The 15852-nt window shown below is 45.1% G+C and overlaps 3 non-coding genes across 3 annotated transcripts; all 3 read left to right on the forward strand.

The window, feature by feature from the left end:
* The first annotated feature begins 4278 nt into the window (after nt 1-4278).
* On the forward strand, nt 4279-4351 carry TRNAR-CCG (transfer RNA arginine (anticodon CCG)). The gene has a single exon. It is a non-coding gene; the product is annotated as a tRNA-Arg (tRNA).
* A 4822-nt stretch (nt 4352-9173) lies between these two features.
* On the forward strand, nt 9174-9246 carry TRNAR-CCG (transfer RNA arginine (anticodon CCG)). Its single transcript has one exon. It is a non-coding gene; the product is annotated as a tRNA-Arg (tRNA).
* A 4618-nt stretch (nt 9247-13864) lies between these two features.
* Nucleotides 13865-13937, forward strand: TRNAR-CCG (transfer RNA arginine (anticodon CCG)). Its single transcript has one exon. It is a non-coding gene; the product is annotated as a tRNA-Arg (tRNA).
* The last annotated feature ends 1915 nt before the right edge of the window (nt 13938-15852 follow it).

The following is a 15852-nucleotide window of genomic DNA, read 5'->3' on the forward strand; positions in this document are numbered from 1 at the left end:
GATATGGGTTCCTCTCTTAGCCACTCCATGCCACCTTCTATGTTTGAGCTTACGAAACTGATCAAAACCTCTAAATCGGGCTTGCCATGCACCCCTTACCCTCGCATAGTTGCCATCCTTGCAGCTCAGACTATTGGGCCAATAATGGCCGACATTATCCAAATAATAAATAATGTGCCAGTCAGGAGAATTCCATTCAGTCTGTAAGCAGTGTTGGCTCTAACGTTAATAAAAAAATATCTTCCCTTAATAAACAAGACCCTTGCAGCTATCGACCCATCTCCTGTCTTCCAATGCCGGCCATGATCATTGTAAAGGTGCTGGACAGATTCAGAAGTCATCACATTCTCTCCAAGGAATCCCTTCCCTTATATTCTGACATCACATTTAACATTAGGAGCTTCCCTCGCCATCCAAGGTGACCTTCATCTCTCTAGAAATTTGAGAGTTGACTGTGTGCTCTCGAGAGATTGGCGGTCCCTCGGCTTGAGAGAATATGCACGGGCAAATAATTATAAAAAGAACATTATTTTATTTGTGTTTACTCATTAAAACTTCACTAAATGCATTCATTGATGGCGAGCAGCAGAACCTTCAGCATTGGTTGTGGAAACACATTGGATATCACAGTGTAAGTCTGGACTACAGAGGAACGTAGCAGATAATGAATCGACATTATAAATTGATGGGGTCACGGGTCAGGTACATCGTTGCTCTCCAAGACCTCCTTTGTGAGCTACGCCCACTCTCTATATTCTTCTGGGAACTTCAATCAGTGCACTCCATGGGACATCTACGATCCTCTGCCACTGGGGCGGGGCAAACTTTTAGTTTTGCTTCTGAAATCCTACATTGTTGTGTAATTCTTTAGTCTTATCAAAATGTCACCTGTGGCAAGATTGCGTAACATTTTTTAAGCAGAGTGCACCTTGCCGAAGACGGCTCACAATATATCTGAGGGAGAGTGGTTTACAATAAAAGTGTCTTGCAGAAAGACAATTTGTGTTAGTGCTAGTCTCCTGTGGTATTTGGAGAGTTGTGTTCACATGAGGGGTGCGTTTGCTTAAACAATGTCATGCAAGAACCCAGAAAAAACATTTCCTTCTGACACTGTTATTGTGTGGAATGCCAGACAAAGTTTATGGAATTTAACAAATTCTGTGTCAAAAAATGTATACACTGTCGCACATCTCTGCTTGTAAGGGAATCTCCGTCCGAAGAATACAGAGGCCAGAATCAAGACATCAAAGAGCTGACCATCCTTGAATCCATTGGCCCCAGCCATCAGATCTGACCATCCTTGAATCCATTGGCCCCAGTCATCAGAGAGCTGACCATTCTTCAATCCATTGGCCCCAGTCATCAGAGAGCTGACCATCCTTGAATCCATTGGCCCCAGTCATCAGAGACCTGACCATCCTTGAATCCATTGGCCCCAGTCATCAGATCTGACCATCCTTCAATCCATTGGCCCCAGTCATGAGAGACCTGACCATCCTTGAATCCATAGGCCCCAGTCATCAGAGATCTGACTTCCCTTGAATCCAGAGGCCCCACTTATTCATCAAAGTAATGACTGCCCTTGAGTTTGATTCCATATTCAGAGACATGCTGCTCCTTGAGGCAGAGGCCACCAACCTCCCGTAGGGAGAATCCTTAACTCACTTCAGAGGACACCATCTTACCTGGATAAACCTGTAATCTGTGAGTTCAAATGTCACCATCCTCACACTTGAAGAGAGAGGTCACCTGCTTGACCCTTTCCCTTCATTGTTTGCTGGTATTACAGAGCACCCTAGTATGCCAACACCTTCTTTGGGCCATTACAAGAGTGAATTTATAAAACAATAGGGAGTCCTGAAATCACACTTAGTTCACAGGGTCTATCTCTCCCTGCCGCCCCTGCATTCTTATAAGATTACTAGCAGCCCGTCCCGACGTTGTCAGGGTATGAATTGCTGCTGGCCAGTAGTATATTGTTTTGTAGGAATTCGTTTTGATAGCATTTCTTATCTGTGACATGCCTGTGAAACGCTCCGATTCACAGTGCACTGCTGATGCACTTAAGAGGTACAAAAGGGAGTGGTGATGGACGGAGCATCTGAACCAATCAAACACTCACACCCAGTCAAAAGATCTGGGTTTGATCCATCACCGTTCTTTAGCCCACTCCTCCACCCCAGTTCAGACATGGCTATATGCAAATCAGTCTGACTCTGTGCCTCATGGGAACAGTCCAGCCCGAACTGCCAAGCCATGTCTTCCCTGGACCGGAAACAAGCTTCCAAGGACCGGTTTCTGGCATTCCAGCCGTCTTCAGCCCGGCTTGCTTGAATCCAGTGGCAAAGTGAGCAAGGAACTCACGTCTGAGCATGCCCTGCCACACTTATGGCGGCCAAAACCGGTACAAAAGGGAGTGGTGATGGACGGAGCATCTGAACCAATCAAACACTCACACCCAGTCAAAAGATCTGGGTTTGATCCATCACCATGCCATTATAACGCATGGCATTACATTTTATATGCTTTTACCACACATACATTTACAACGAAATTCATTGTAAATGCATGAATGGTAAAAGCATGTTTTTTTTAATGTTTGGATAAGGTAAGTATGGGTATAGGGGTATATGTTTTGGGGTACTGAGGTATATGTTTTGGGGTGTTTGAGCATTTTAAGGGTTCAGATATAGTTTTCGGTTATGGGGTACAGGGGTAGTTTTAGGGTTTAGTGATAGGTATGGGTTTTGGGGTACAGGGGTATTTTTAGGATTCAGGGCTAGGTTTGGGTTTTGGGGTACAGGGTTATTTTAGGGTTCAGGGGTAGGTTTGGGTTTTGGGGTACAGGGTTATTTTTAGGGTTCAGGGCTAGGTTTGAGTTTTGGGGTACAGTGGTATTTTTAGGGTTCAGGACTAAGTTTGGGTTTTGGGGTACAGGGGTATTTTTAGGGTTCAGGGGTAGGTTTGGGTTTTGGGGTACAGGGGTATTTATAGGGTTTAGGGATAGGTTTGGGTTTTGGGGTACATGGTATATTTATAGGGTTAAGATGGGTTAGTGTTTAAGGTTCAGGGCTAGGTTTGGGTTTTGGGGTACAGGGGTATTTTTAGGGTTCAGGGCTAGGTTTGGGTTTTGGGGAACAGGAGTATTTTAGGGTTCAGGGGTAGGTTTGGGTTTTGGGGTACAGGGGTATTTTTAGGGTTCAGGGCTAGGTTTGGGTTTTGGGGTACAGGGGTATATTCAGGGTTCAGGCGTAGGTTTGGGTTTTGAGGTACAGGGGTATTTATAGGGTTCAGGGCTAGGTTTGGGTTTTGGGGTACAGGGGTATTTATAGGGTTTAGGGATATGTTTGGGTTTTGGGGTACATGGTATATTTATAGGGTTAAGATGGGTTAGTGTTTAAGGTTTGTGGGGTATTTTAAGGAGTAAGGGTGGGTTATGATTATGGGGTGCAGGGTATTTAAAGGGAGCAGGGTGGACACCCGGAGCTGGAATGTACAGAACCTGGGAAGAAAAAACAATAAAATATTGGGCACAACGCTCTCTTTTTTTTCCGTAATCCCACGCCCGCACACGCCCACGCCCCCAGCACACGCCCACAGCACACAATATGAGACATGGCATGAAGGGCGGAATGTACCAAACGCCCCCACCGTTTGTCACGCCCCCCAGCACACGCCCACAGCACAATGCAGACACGCCCACAAGGGACTACTTTGCTGGCACAGTTCTTTTACCTTTTAAATGTATATGGTGGGCGTCTGCATAGCCTATGTCCTTCTGCTGCAAATGCCCTTTCCAACACTGTATTGGGTGTTTTGATTGGTGCTGTAGTTCCTGAGATTACCCGCCTCAAAGGTTTGGGCTCTCTCTTTATTATATTAGTATAGATAGGGAGTCCTGAAATCACACTTAGTTTACAGGGTGTTTCTCTTCCTGCCGCCCCTGCATTCTTATAAGATCATCTATCATTTCGATGCCAGACTCCCCATGGCTTATTATCCCGGAGGCAGGGCAGACACTCTGTTCTACACAGTCTAATATAGAAGCAATACCCACAATGGCAGGACCTGAAGTGTTTTGTAATTTCAGTGTATCTCTGTTCCTGGCTTCTTACCCCTGCCACACCTGAATTACGTCCTATTGGCATACTGACTCTGTGTATGTGGTCAGTGTGCTGTTAAGATGTATCTTTGAGTCTCTTAATGCTCTCTGCAGGCTATTTGATACTAGTCATTTTCTTCAGATGTGGTTGTTCTCTTATCTTGTCGTTCAAGCAAGGCCCAGTGGCCTAATGGATAAGGCATCAGCCTCCGAAGCTGGGGATTGTGGGTTCGATTCCCACCTGGGTCGTATGATTTTTTCTTAAATGGCCATATTGTGCCCATGGTGGGATCTAGATTAGCATAATCATGAAGGTCATGTAATGTCTCCAGCAAAATGAAAGACAATCTAGCCAGACTTGGCCAGCACCATCTTGTCACCTGTGACATGGACCAAGATCAAATGAGATCATCTACCTGCCTATGGTTCTTTGACGACATAAGGGCCCTTAAACAGGTCTTCAGGAGACAAGAGAAAAGATGGAGAGAGTCAGATGCTGTGACTCAGAAAAGGTCAAATATAAGATAAGTCTATCTAGATATAAGACGCTGATACGCAAGGAGAAATCGGCCTACGTCCCCAACAAAACTGAAGCAGGCGCAAACTCCCCAAAAGAACTGTTTGCGGCTATCAAATAACTCACCACGACACTTCCTCCTTGCCTAAATACTGCAGGCAATCCTTTAGTAACTCTGTGGCGGAGGCCTTCTGCCTCAAAGTTGAAGACTGTTACAAAAACTTCTCCTCTCTTACATCTACATCCTCATCAGCTGTGCTATTTCCAATTCAAACTGATATGGGTTCCTCTCTTAGCCACTCCATGCCACCTTCTATGTTTAAGCTTACGAAACTGATCAAAACCTCTAAATCGGGCTTACCATGCACCCCTTACCCTCGCATAGTTGCCATCCTTGCAGCTCAGACTATTGGGCCAATACTGGCCGACATTATCCAAATAATAAATAATGTGCCAGTCAGGAGAATTCCATTCAGTCTGTAAGCAGTGTTGGCTCTAACGTTAATAAAAAACATATCTTCCCTTAATAAACAAGACCCTTGCAGCTATCGACCCATCTCCTGTCTTCCAATGCCGGCCATGATCATTGTAAAGGTGCTGGACAGATTCAGAAGTCATCACATTCTCTCCAAGGAATCCCTTCCCTTATATTCTGACATCACATTTAACATTAGGAGCTTCCCTCGGCATCCAAGGTGACCTTCATCTCTCTAGAAATTTGAGAGTTGACTGTGTGCTCTCGAGAGATTGGCGGTCCCTCGGCTTGAGAGAATATGCACGGGCAAATAATTATAAAAAGAACATTATTTTATTTGTGTTTACTCATTAAAACATCACTAAATGCATTCATTGATGGCGAGCAGCAGAACCTTCAGCATTGGTTGTGGAAACACATTGAATATCACAGTGTAAGTCTGGACTACAGAGGAACGTAGCAGATAATGAATCGACATTATAAATTGATGGGGTCACGGGTCAGGTACATCGTTGCTCTCCAAGACCTCCTTTGTGAGCTACGCCCACTCTCTATATTCTTCTGGGAACTTCCATCAGTGCACTCCATGGGACATCTACGATCCTCTGCCACTGGGGCGGGGCAAACTTTTAGTTTTGCTTCTGAAATCCTACATTTTTGTGTAATTCTTTAGTCTTATCAAAATGTCACCTGTGGCAAGTTTGCGTAACATTTTTTAAGCAGAGTGCACCTTGCCGAAGACGTCTCACAATATATCTGAGGGAGAGTGGTTTACAATGAAAGTGTCTTGCTGAAAGACAATTGGTGTTAGTGCTAGTCTCCTGTGGTATTTGGAGAGTTGTGTTCACATGAGGGGTGCGTTTGCGTAAACAATGTCATGCAAGAACCCAGAAAAAACATTTCCTTCTGACACTGTTATTGTGTGGAATGCCAGACAATGTTTATGGAATTTAACAAATTCTGTGTCCAAAAATGTATACACTGTCGCACATCTCTGCTTGTAAGGGAATCTCCGTCCGAAGAATACAGAGGCCAGAATCAAGACATCAAAGAGCTGACCATCCTTGAATCCATTGGCCCCAGTCATCAGATCTGACCATCCTTGAATCCATTGGCCCCTTCATCAGAGAGCTGACCATTCTTCAATCCATTGGCCCCAGTCATCAGAGAGCTGACCATCCTTGAATCCATTGGCCCCAGTCATCAGAGACCTGACCATCCTTGAATCCATTGACCCCAGTCATCAGATCTGACCATCCTTCAATCCATTGGCCCCAGTCATCAGAGACCTGACCATCCTTGAATCCATTGGCCCCAGTCATCAGAGATCTGACTTCCCTTGAATCCAGAGGCCCCACTTATTCATCAAAGTAATGACTGCCCTTGAGTTTGATTCCATATTCAGAGACATGCTGCTCCTTGAGGCAGAGGCCACCAACCTCCCGTAGGGAGAATCCTTAACTCACTTCAGAGGACACCATCTTCCCTGGATAAACCTGTAATCTGTGAGTTCAAATGTCACCATCCTCACACTTGAAGAGAGAGGTCACCTGCTTGACCCTTTCCCTTCATTGTTTGCTGGTATTACAGTGCACCCTAGTATGCCAACACCTTCTTTGGGCCATTACAAGAGTGAATTTATAAAACAATAGGGAGTCCTGAAATCACACTTAGTTCACAGGGTGTATCTCTCCCTGCCGCCCCTGCATTCTTATAAGATTACTAGCAGCCCGTCCCGACGTTGTCCGGGTATGAATTGCTGCTGGCCAGTAGTATATTGTTTTGTAGGATTTCGTTTTGATAGCATTTCTTATCTGTGACAGGCCTGTGAAACGCTCCGATTCACAGTGCACTGCTGATGCACTTAAGAGGTACAAAAGGGGGTGGTGATGGACGGAGCATCTGAACCAATCAAACACTCACACCCAGTCAAAAGATCTGGGTTTGATCCATCACTGTTCTTTAGCCCACTCTGCCACCCCAGTCCAGACATGGCTATATGCAAATCAGTCTGACCCTGTGCCTCATGTGAACAGTCCAGCCCGAACTGCCAAGCCATGTCTTCCCTGGACCGGAAACAAGCTTCCAAGGACCGGTTTCTGGCATTCCAGCCGTCTTCAGCCCGGCTTGCTTGAATCCAGTGGCAAAGTGAGCAAGGGACTCACGTCTGAGCATGCCCTGCCACACTTATGGCGGCCAAAACCGGTACAAAAGGGAGTGGTGATGGACGGAGCATCTGAACCAATCAAACACTCACACCCAGTCAAAAGATCTGGGTTTGATCCATCACCATGCCATTATAACGCATGGCATTACATTTTATATGCTTTTACCACACATACATTTACAACGAAATTCATTGTAAATGCATGAATGGTAAAAGCATGTTTTTTTTAATGTTTGGATAAGGTAAGTATGGGTATAGGGGTATATGTTTTGGGGTACTGAGGTATATGTTTTGGGGTGTTTGAGCATTTTAAGGGTTCAGATATAGTTTTCGGTTATGGGGTACAGGGGTAGTTTTAGGGTTTAGTGATAGGTATGGGTTTTGGGGTACAGGGGTATTTTTAGGATTCAGGGCTAGGTTTGGGTTTTGGGGTACAGGGTTATTTTAGGGTTCAGGGGTAGGTTTGGGTTTTGGGGTACAGGGTTATTTTTAGGGTTCAGGGCTAGGTTTGAGTTTTGGGGTACAGTGGTATTTTTAGGGTTCAGGACTAAGTTTGGGTTTTGGGGTACAGGGGTATTTTTAGGGTTCAGGGGTAGGTTTGGGTTTTGGGGTACAGGGGTATTTATAGGGTTTAGGGATAGGTTTGGGTTTTGGGGTACATGGTATATTTATAGGGTTAAGATGGGTTAGTGTTTAAGGTTCAGGGCTAGGTTTGGGTTTTGGGGTACAGGGGTATTTTTAGGGTTCAGGGCTAGGTTTGGGTTTTGGGGAACAGGAGTATTTTAGGGTTCAGGGGTAGGTTTGGGTTTTGGGGTACAGGGGTATTTTTAGGGTTCAGGGCTAGGTTTGGGTTTTGGGGTACAGGGGTATATTCAGGGTTCAGGCGTAGGTTTGGGTTTTGAGGTACAGGGGTATTTATAGGGTTCAGGGCTAGGTTTGGGTTTTGGGGTACAGGGGTATTTATAGGGTTTAGGGATATGTTTGGGTTTTGGGGTACATGGTATATTTATAGGGTTAAGATGGGTTAGTGTTTAAGGTTTGTGGGGTATTTTAAGGAGTAAGGGTGGGTTATGATTATGGGGTGCAGGGTATTTAAAGGGAGCAGGGTGGACACCCGGAGCTGGAATGTACAGAACCTGGGAAGAAAAAACAATAAAATATTGGGCACAACGCTCTCTTTTTTTTCCGTAATCCCACGCCCGCACACGCCCACGCCCCCAGCACACGCCCACAGCACACAATATGAGACATGGCATGAAGGGCGGAATGTACCAAACGCCCCCACCGTTTGTCACGCCCCCCAGCACACGCCCACAGCACAATGCAGACACGCCCACAAGGGACTACTTTGCTGGCACAGTTCTTTTACCTTTTAAATGTATATGGTGGGCGTCTGCATAGCCTATGTCCTTCTGCTGCAAATGCCCTTTCCAACACTGTATTGGGTGTTTTGATTGGTGCTGTAGTTCCTGAGATTACCCGCCTCAAAGGTTTGGGCTCTCTCTTTATTATATTAGTATAGATAGGGAGTCCTGAAATCACACTTAGTTTACAGGGTGTTTCTCTTCCTGCCGCCCCTGCATTCTTATAAGATCATCTATCATTTCGATGCCAGACTCCCCATGGCTTATTATCCCGGAGGCAGGGCAGACACTCTGTTCTACACAGTCTAATATAGAAGCAATACCCACAATGGCAGGACCTGAAGTGTTTTGTAATTTCAGTGTATCTCTGTTCCTGGCTTCTTACCCCTGCCACACCTGAATTACGTCCTATTGGCATACTGACTCTGTGTATGTGGTCAGTGTGCTGTTAAGATGTATCTTTGAGTCTCTTAATGCTCTCTGCAGGCTATTTGATACTAGTCATTTTCTTCAGATGTGGTTGTTCTCTTATCTTGTCGTTCAAGCAAGGCCCAGTGGCCTAATGGATAAGGCATCAGCCTCCGAAGCTGGGGATTGTGGGTTCGATTCCCACCTGGGTCGTATGATTTTTTCTTAAATGGCCATATTGTGCCCATGGTGGGATCTAGATTAGCATAATCATGAAGGTCATGTAATGTCTCCAGCAAAATGAAAGACAATCTAGCCAGACTTGGCCAGCACCATCTTGTCACCTGTGACATGGACCAAGATCAAATGAGATCATCTACCTGCCTATGGTTCTTTGACGACATAAGGGCCCTTAAACAGGTCTTCAGGAGACAAGAGAAAAGATGGAGAGAGTCAGATGCTGTGACTCAGAAAAGGTCAAATATAAGATAAGTCTATCTAGATATAAGACGCTGATACGCAAGGAGAAATCGGCCTACGTCCCCAACAAAACTGAAGCAGGCGCAAACTCCCCAAAAGAACTGTTTGCGGCTATCAAATAACTCACCACGACACTTCCTCCTTGCCTAAATACTGCAGGCAATCCTTTAGTAACTCTGTGGCGGAGGCCTTCTGCCTCAAAGTTGAAGACTGTTACAAAAACTTCTCCTCTCTTACATCTACATCCTCATCAGCTGTGCTATTTCCAATTCAAACTGATATGGGTTCCTCTCTTAGCCACTCCATGCCACCTTCTATGTTTAAGCTTACGAAACTGATCAAAACCTCTAAATCGGGCTTACCATGCACCCCTTACCCTCGCATAGTTGCCATCCTTGCAGCTCAGACTATTGGGCCAATACTGTCCGACATTATCCAAATAATAAATAATGTGCCAGTCAGGAGAATTCCATTCAGTCTGTAAGCAGTGTTGGCTCTAACGTTAATAAAAAACATATCTTCCCTTAATAAACAAGACCCTTGCAGCTATCGACCCATCTCCTGTCTTCCAATGCCGGCCATGATCATTGTAAAGGTGCTGGACAGATTCAGAAGTCATCACATTCTCTCCAAGGAATCCCTTCCCTTATATTCTGACATCACATTTAACATTAGGAGCTTCCCTCGGCATCCAAGGTGACCTTCATCTCTCTAGAAATTTGAGAGTTGACTGTGTGCTCTCGAGAGATTGGCGGTCCCTCGGCTTGAGAGAATATGCACGGGCAAATAATTATAAAAAGAACATTATTTTATTTGTGTTTACTCATTAAAACATCACTAAATGCATTCATTGATGGCGAGCAGCAGAACCTTCAGCATTGGTTGTGGAAACACATTGAATATCACAGTGTAAGTCTGGACTACAGAGGAACGTAGCAGATAATGAATCGACATTATAAATTGATGGGGTCACGGGTCAGGTACATCGTTGCTCTCCAAGACCTCCTTTGTGAGCTACGCCCACTCTCTATATTCTTCTGGGAACTTCCATCAGTGCACTCCATGGGACATCTACGATCCTCTGCCACTGGGGCGGGGCAAACTTTTAGTTTTGCTTCTGAAATCCTACATTTTTGTGTAATTCTTTAGTCTTATCAAAATGTCACCTGTGGCAAGTTTGCGTAACATTTTTTAAGCAGAGTGCACCTTGCCGAAGACGTCTCACAATATATCTGAGGGAGAGTGGTTTACAATGAAAGTGTCTTGCTGAAAGACAATTGGTGTTAGTGCTAGTCTCCTGTGGTATTTGGAGAGTTGTGTTCACATGAGGGGTGCGTTTGCGTAAACAATGTCATGCAAGAACCCAGAAAAAACATTTCCTTCTGACACTGTTATTGTGTGGAATGCCAGACAATGTTTATGGAATTTAACAAATTCTGTGTCCAAAAATGTATACACTGTCGCACATCTCTGCTTGTAAGGGAATCTCCGTCCGAAGAATACAGAGGCCAGAATCAAGACATCAAAGAGCTGACCATCCTTGAATCCATTGGCCCCAGTCATCAGATCTGACCATCCTTGAATCCATTGGCCCCTTCATCAGAGAGCTGACCATTCTTCAATCCATTGGCCCCAGTCATCAGAGAGCTGACCATCCTTGAATCCATTGGCCCCAGTCATCAGAGACCTGACCATCCTTGAATCCATTGACCCCAGTCATCAGATCTGACCATCCTTCAATCCATTGGCCCCAGTCATCAGAGACCTGACCATCCTTGAATCCATTGGCCCCAGTCATCAGAGATCTGACTTCCCTTGAATCCAGAGGCCCCACTTATTCATCAAAGTAATGACTGCCCTTGAGTTTGATTCCATATTCAGAGACATGCTGCTCCTTGAGGCAGAGGCCACCAACCTCCCGTAGGGAGAATCCTTAACTCACTTCAGAGGACACCATCTTCCCTGGATAAACCTGTAATCTGTGAGTTCAAATGTCACCATCCTCACACTTGAAGAGAGAGGTCACCTGCTTGACCCTTTCCCTTCATTGTTTGCTGGTATTACAGTGCACCCTAGTATGCCAACACCTTCTTTGGGCCATTACAAGAGTGAATTTATAAAACAATAGGGAGTCCTGAAATCACACTTAGTTCACAGGGTGTATCTCTCCCTGCCGCCCCTGCATTCTTATAAGATTACTAGCAGCCCGTCCCGACGTTGTCCGGGTATGAATTGCTGCTGGCCAGTAGTATATTGTTTTGTAGGATTTCGTTTTGATAGCATTTCTTATCTGTGACAGGCCTGTGAAACGCTCCGATTCACAGTGCACTGCTGATGCACTTAAGAGGTACAAAAGGGGGTGGTGATGGACGGAGCATCTGAACCAATCAAACACTCACACCCAGTCAAAAGATCTGGGTTTGATCCATCACTGTTCTTTAGCCCACTCTGCCACCCCAGTCCAGACATGGCTATATGCAAATCAGTCTGACCCTGTGCCTCATGTGAACAGTCCAGCCCGAACTGCCAAGCCATGTCTTCCCTGGACCGGAAACAAGCTTCCAAGGACCGGTTTCTGGCATTCCAGCCGTCTTCAGCCCGGCTTGCTTGAATCCAGTGGCAAAGTGAGCAAGGGACTCACGTCTGAGCATGCCCTGCCACACTTATGGCGGCCAAAACCGGTACAAAAGGGAGTGGAGATGGACGGAGCATCTGAACCAATCAAACACTCACACCCAGTCAAAAGATCTGGGTTTGATCCATCACCATGCCATTATAACGCATGGCATTACATTTTATATGCTTTTACCACACATACATTTACAACGAAATTCATTGTAAATGCATGAATGGTAAAAGCATGTTTTTTTTTAATGTTTGGATAAGGTAAGTATGGGTATAGGGGTATATGTTTTGGGGTACTGAGGTATATGTTTTGGGGTGTTTGGGCATTTTAAGGGTTCAGATATAGTTTTGGGTTATGGGGTACAGGGGTAGTTTTAGGGTTTAGTGATAGGTATGGGTTTGGGGGTACAGGGGTATTTTTAGGATTCAGGGCTAGGTTTGGGTTTTGGGGTATAGGGGTATTTTAGGGTTCAGGGGTAGGTTTGGGTTTTGGGGTACAGGGGTATTTTAAGGGGTCAGGGCTAGGTTTGGGTTTTGGGGTACAGGGGTATTTTTAGGGTTCAGGGCTAGGTTTGGGCTTTGGGGTACAGGGTTATTTTAGGGTTCAGGGGTAGGTTTGGGTTTTGGGGTACAGGGTTATTTTTAGGGTTCAGGGCTAGGTTTGAGTTTTGGGGTACAGTGGTATTTTTAGGGTTCAGGACTAAGTTTGGGTTTTGGGGTACAGGGGTATTTTTAGGGTTCAGGGGTAGGTTTGGGTTTTGGGGTACAGGGGTATTTATAGGGTTTAGGGATAGGTTTGGGTTTTGGGGTACATGGTATATTTATAGGGTTAAGATGGGTTAGTGTTTAAGGTTTGTGGGGTATTTTAAGGAGTAAGGGTGGGTTATGATTATGGGGTGCAGGGTATTTAAAGGGAGCAGGGTGGACACCCGGAGCTGGAATGTACAGAACCTGGGAAGAAAAAACAATAAAATATTGGGCACACGCTCACTTTTTTTTCCGTAATCCCACGCCCGCACACTCCCACGCCCCCAGCACACGCCCACAGCACACAATATGAGACATGGCATGAAGGGCGGAATGTACCAAACGCCCCCAGCGTTTGTCACGCCCCCCAGCACACGCCCACAGCACAATGCAGACACGCCCACAAGGGACTACTTTGCTGGCACAGTTCTTTTACCTTTTAAATGTATATGGTGGGCGTCTGCATAGCCTATGTCCTTCTGCTGCAAATGCCCTTTCCAACACTGTATTGGGTGTTTTGATTGGTGCTGTAGTTCCTGAGATTACCCGCCTCAAAGGTTTGGGCTCTCTCTTTATTATATTAGTATAGATAGGGAGTCCTGAAATCACACTTAGTTTACAGGGTGTTTCTCTTCCTGCCGCCCATGCATTCTTATAAGATCATCTATCATTTCGATGTCAGACTCCCCATGGCTTATTATCCCGGAGGCAGGGCAGACACTCTGTTCTACACAGTCTAATATAGAAGCAATACCCACAATGGCAGGACCTGAAGTGTTTTGTAATTTCAGTGTATCTCTGTTCCTGGCTTCTTACCCCTGCCACACCTGAATTACGTCCTATTGGCATACTGACTCTGTGTATGTGGTCAGTGTGCTGTTAAGATGTATCTTTGAGTCTCTTAATGCTCTCTGCAGGCTGTTTGATACTAGTCATTTTCTTCAGATGTGGTTGTTCTCTTATCTTTTCGTTCAAGCAAGGCCCAGTGGCCTAATGGATAAGGCATCAGCCTCCGAAGCTGGGGATTGTGGGTTCGAGTCCCACCTGGGTCGTATGATTTTTTCTTAAATGGCCATATTGTGCCCATGGTGGGATCTAGATTAGCATAATCATGAAGGTCTTGTAATGTCTCCAGCAAAATGAAAGACAATCTAGCCAGACTTGGCCAGCACCATCTTGTCTCCTGTGACATGGACCAAGATCAAATGAGATCATCTACCTGCCTATGGTTCTCTGACGACATAAGGGCCCTTAAAGAGGTCTTCAGGAGACAAGAGAAAAGATGGAGAGAGTCAGATGCTGTGACTCAGAAAAGGTCAAATATAAGATAAGTCTATCTAGATATAAGACGCTGATACGCAAGGAGAAATCGGCCTACGTCCCCAACAAAACTGAAGCAGATGCAAACTCCCCAAAAGAACTGTTTGCAGCTATCAAATAACTCACCACGACACTTCCTCCTTGCCTAAATACTGCAGGCAATCCTTTAGTAACTCTGTGGCGGAGGCCTTCTGCCTCAAAGTTGAAGACTGTTACAAAAACTTCTCCTCTCTTACATCTACATCCTCATCAGCTGTGCTATTTCCAATTCAAACTGATATGGGTTCCTCTCTTAGCCACTCCATGCCACCTTCTATGTTTGAGCTTACGAAACTGATCAAAACCTCTAAATCGGGCTTGCCATGCACCCCTTACCCTCGCATAGTTGCCATCCTTGCAGCTCAGACTATTGGGCCAATACTGGCCGACATTATCCAAATAATAAATAATGTGCCAGTCAGGAGAATTCCATTCAGTCTGTAAGCAGTGTTGGCTCTAACGTTAATAAAAAAATATCTTCCCTTAATAAACAAGACCCTTGCGGCTATCGACCCATCTCCTGTCTTCCAATGCCGGCCATGATCATTGTAAAGGTGCTGGACAGATTCAGAAGTCATCACATTCTCTCCAAGGAATCCCTTCCCTTATATTCTGACATCACATTTAACATTAGGAGCTTCCCTCGCCATCCAAGGTGACCTTCATCTCTCTAGAAATTTGAGAGTTGACTGTGTGCTCTCGAGAGATTGGCGGTCCCTCGGCTTGAGAGAATATGCACGGGCAAATAATTATAAAAAGAACATTATTTTATTTGTGTTTACTCATTAAAACATCACTAAATGCATTCATTGATGGCGAGCAGCAGAACCTTCAGCATTGGTTGTGGAAACACATTGGATATCACAGTGTAAGTCTGGACTACAGAGGAACGTAGCAGATAATGAATCGACATTATAAATTGATGGGGTCACGGGTCAGGTACATCGTTGCTCTCCAAGACCTCCTTTGTGAGCTACGCCCACTCTCTATATTCTTCTGGGAACTTCCATCAGTGCACTCCATGGGACATCTACGATCCTCTGCCACTAGGGCGGGGCAAACTTTTAGTTTTGCTTCTGAAATCCTACATTTTTGTGTAATTCTTTAGTCTTATCAAAATGTCACCTGTGGCAAGTTTGCATAACATTTTTTAAGCAGAGTGCACCTTGCCGAAGACGTCTCACAATATATCTGAGGGAGAGTGGTTTACAATGAAAGTGTCTTGCAGAAAGGCAATTTGTGTTAGTGCTAGTCTCCTGTGGTATTTGGAGAGTTGTGTTCACATGAGGGGTGCGTTTGCTTAAACAATGTCATGCAAGAACCCAGAAAAAACATTTCCTTCTGACACTGTTATTGTCTGGAATGCCAGACAATGTTTATGGAATTTAACAAATTCTGTGTCAAAAAATGTATACACTGTCGCACATCTCTGCTTGTAAGGGAATCTCCGTCCGAAGAATACAGAGGCCAGAATCAAGACATCAAAGAGCTGACCATCCTTTAATCCATTGGCCCCAATCATCAGATCTGACCATCCTTGAATCCATTGGCCCCAGTCATCAGAGAGCTGACCATTCTTCAATCCATTGGCCCCAGTCATCAGAGAGC

Source organism: Lissotriton vulgaris, chromosome 5 (assembly GCF_964263255.1).
Source record: "Lissotriton vulgaris chromosome 5, aLisVul1.2, whole genome shotgun sequence".
Lineage (NCBI taxonomy): Eukaryota > Metazoa > Chordata > Amphibia > Caudata > Salamandridae > Lissotriton > Lissotriton vulgaris.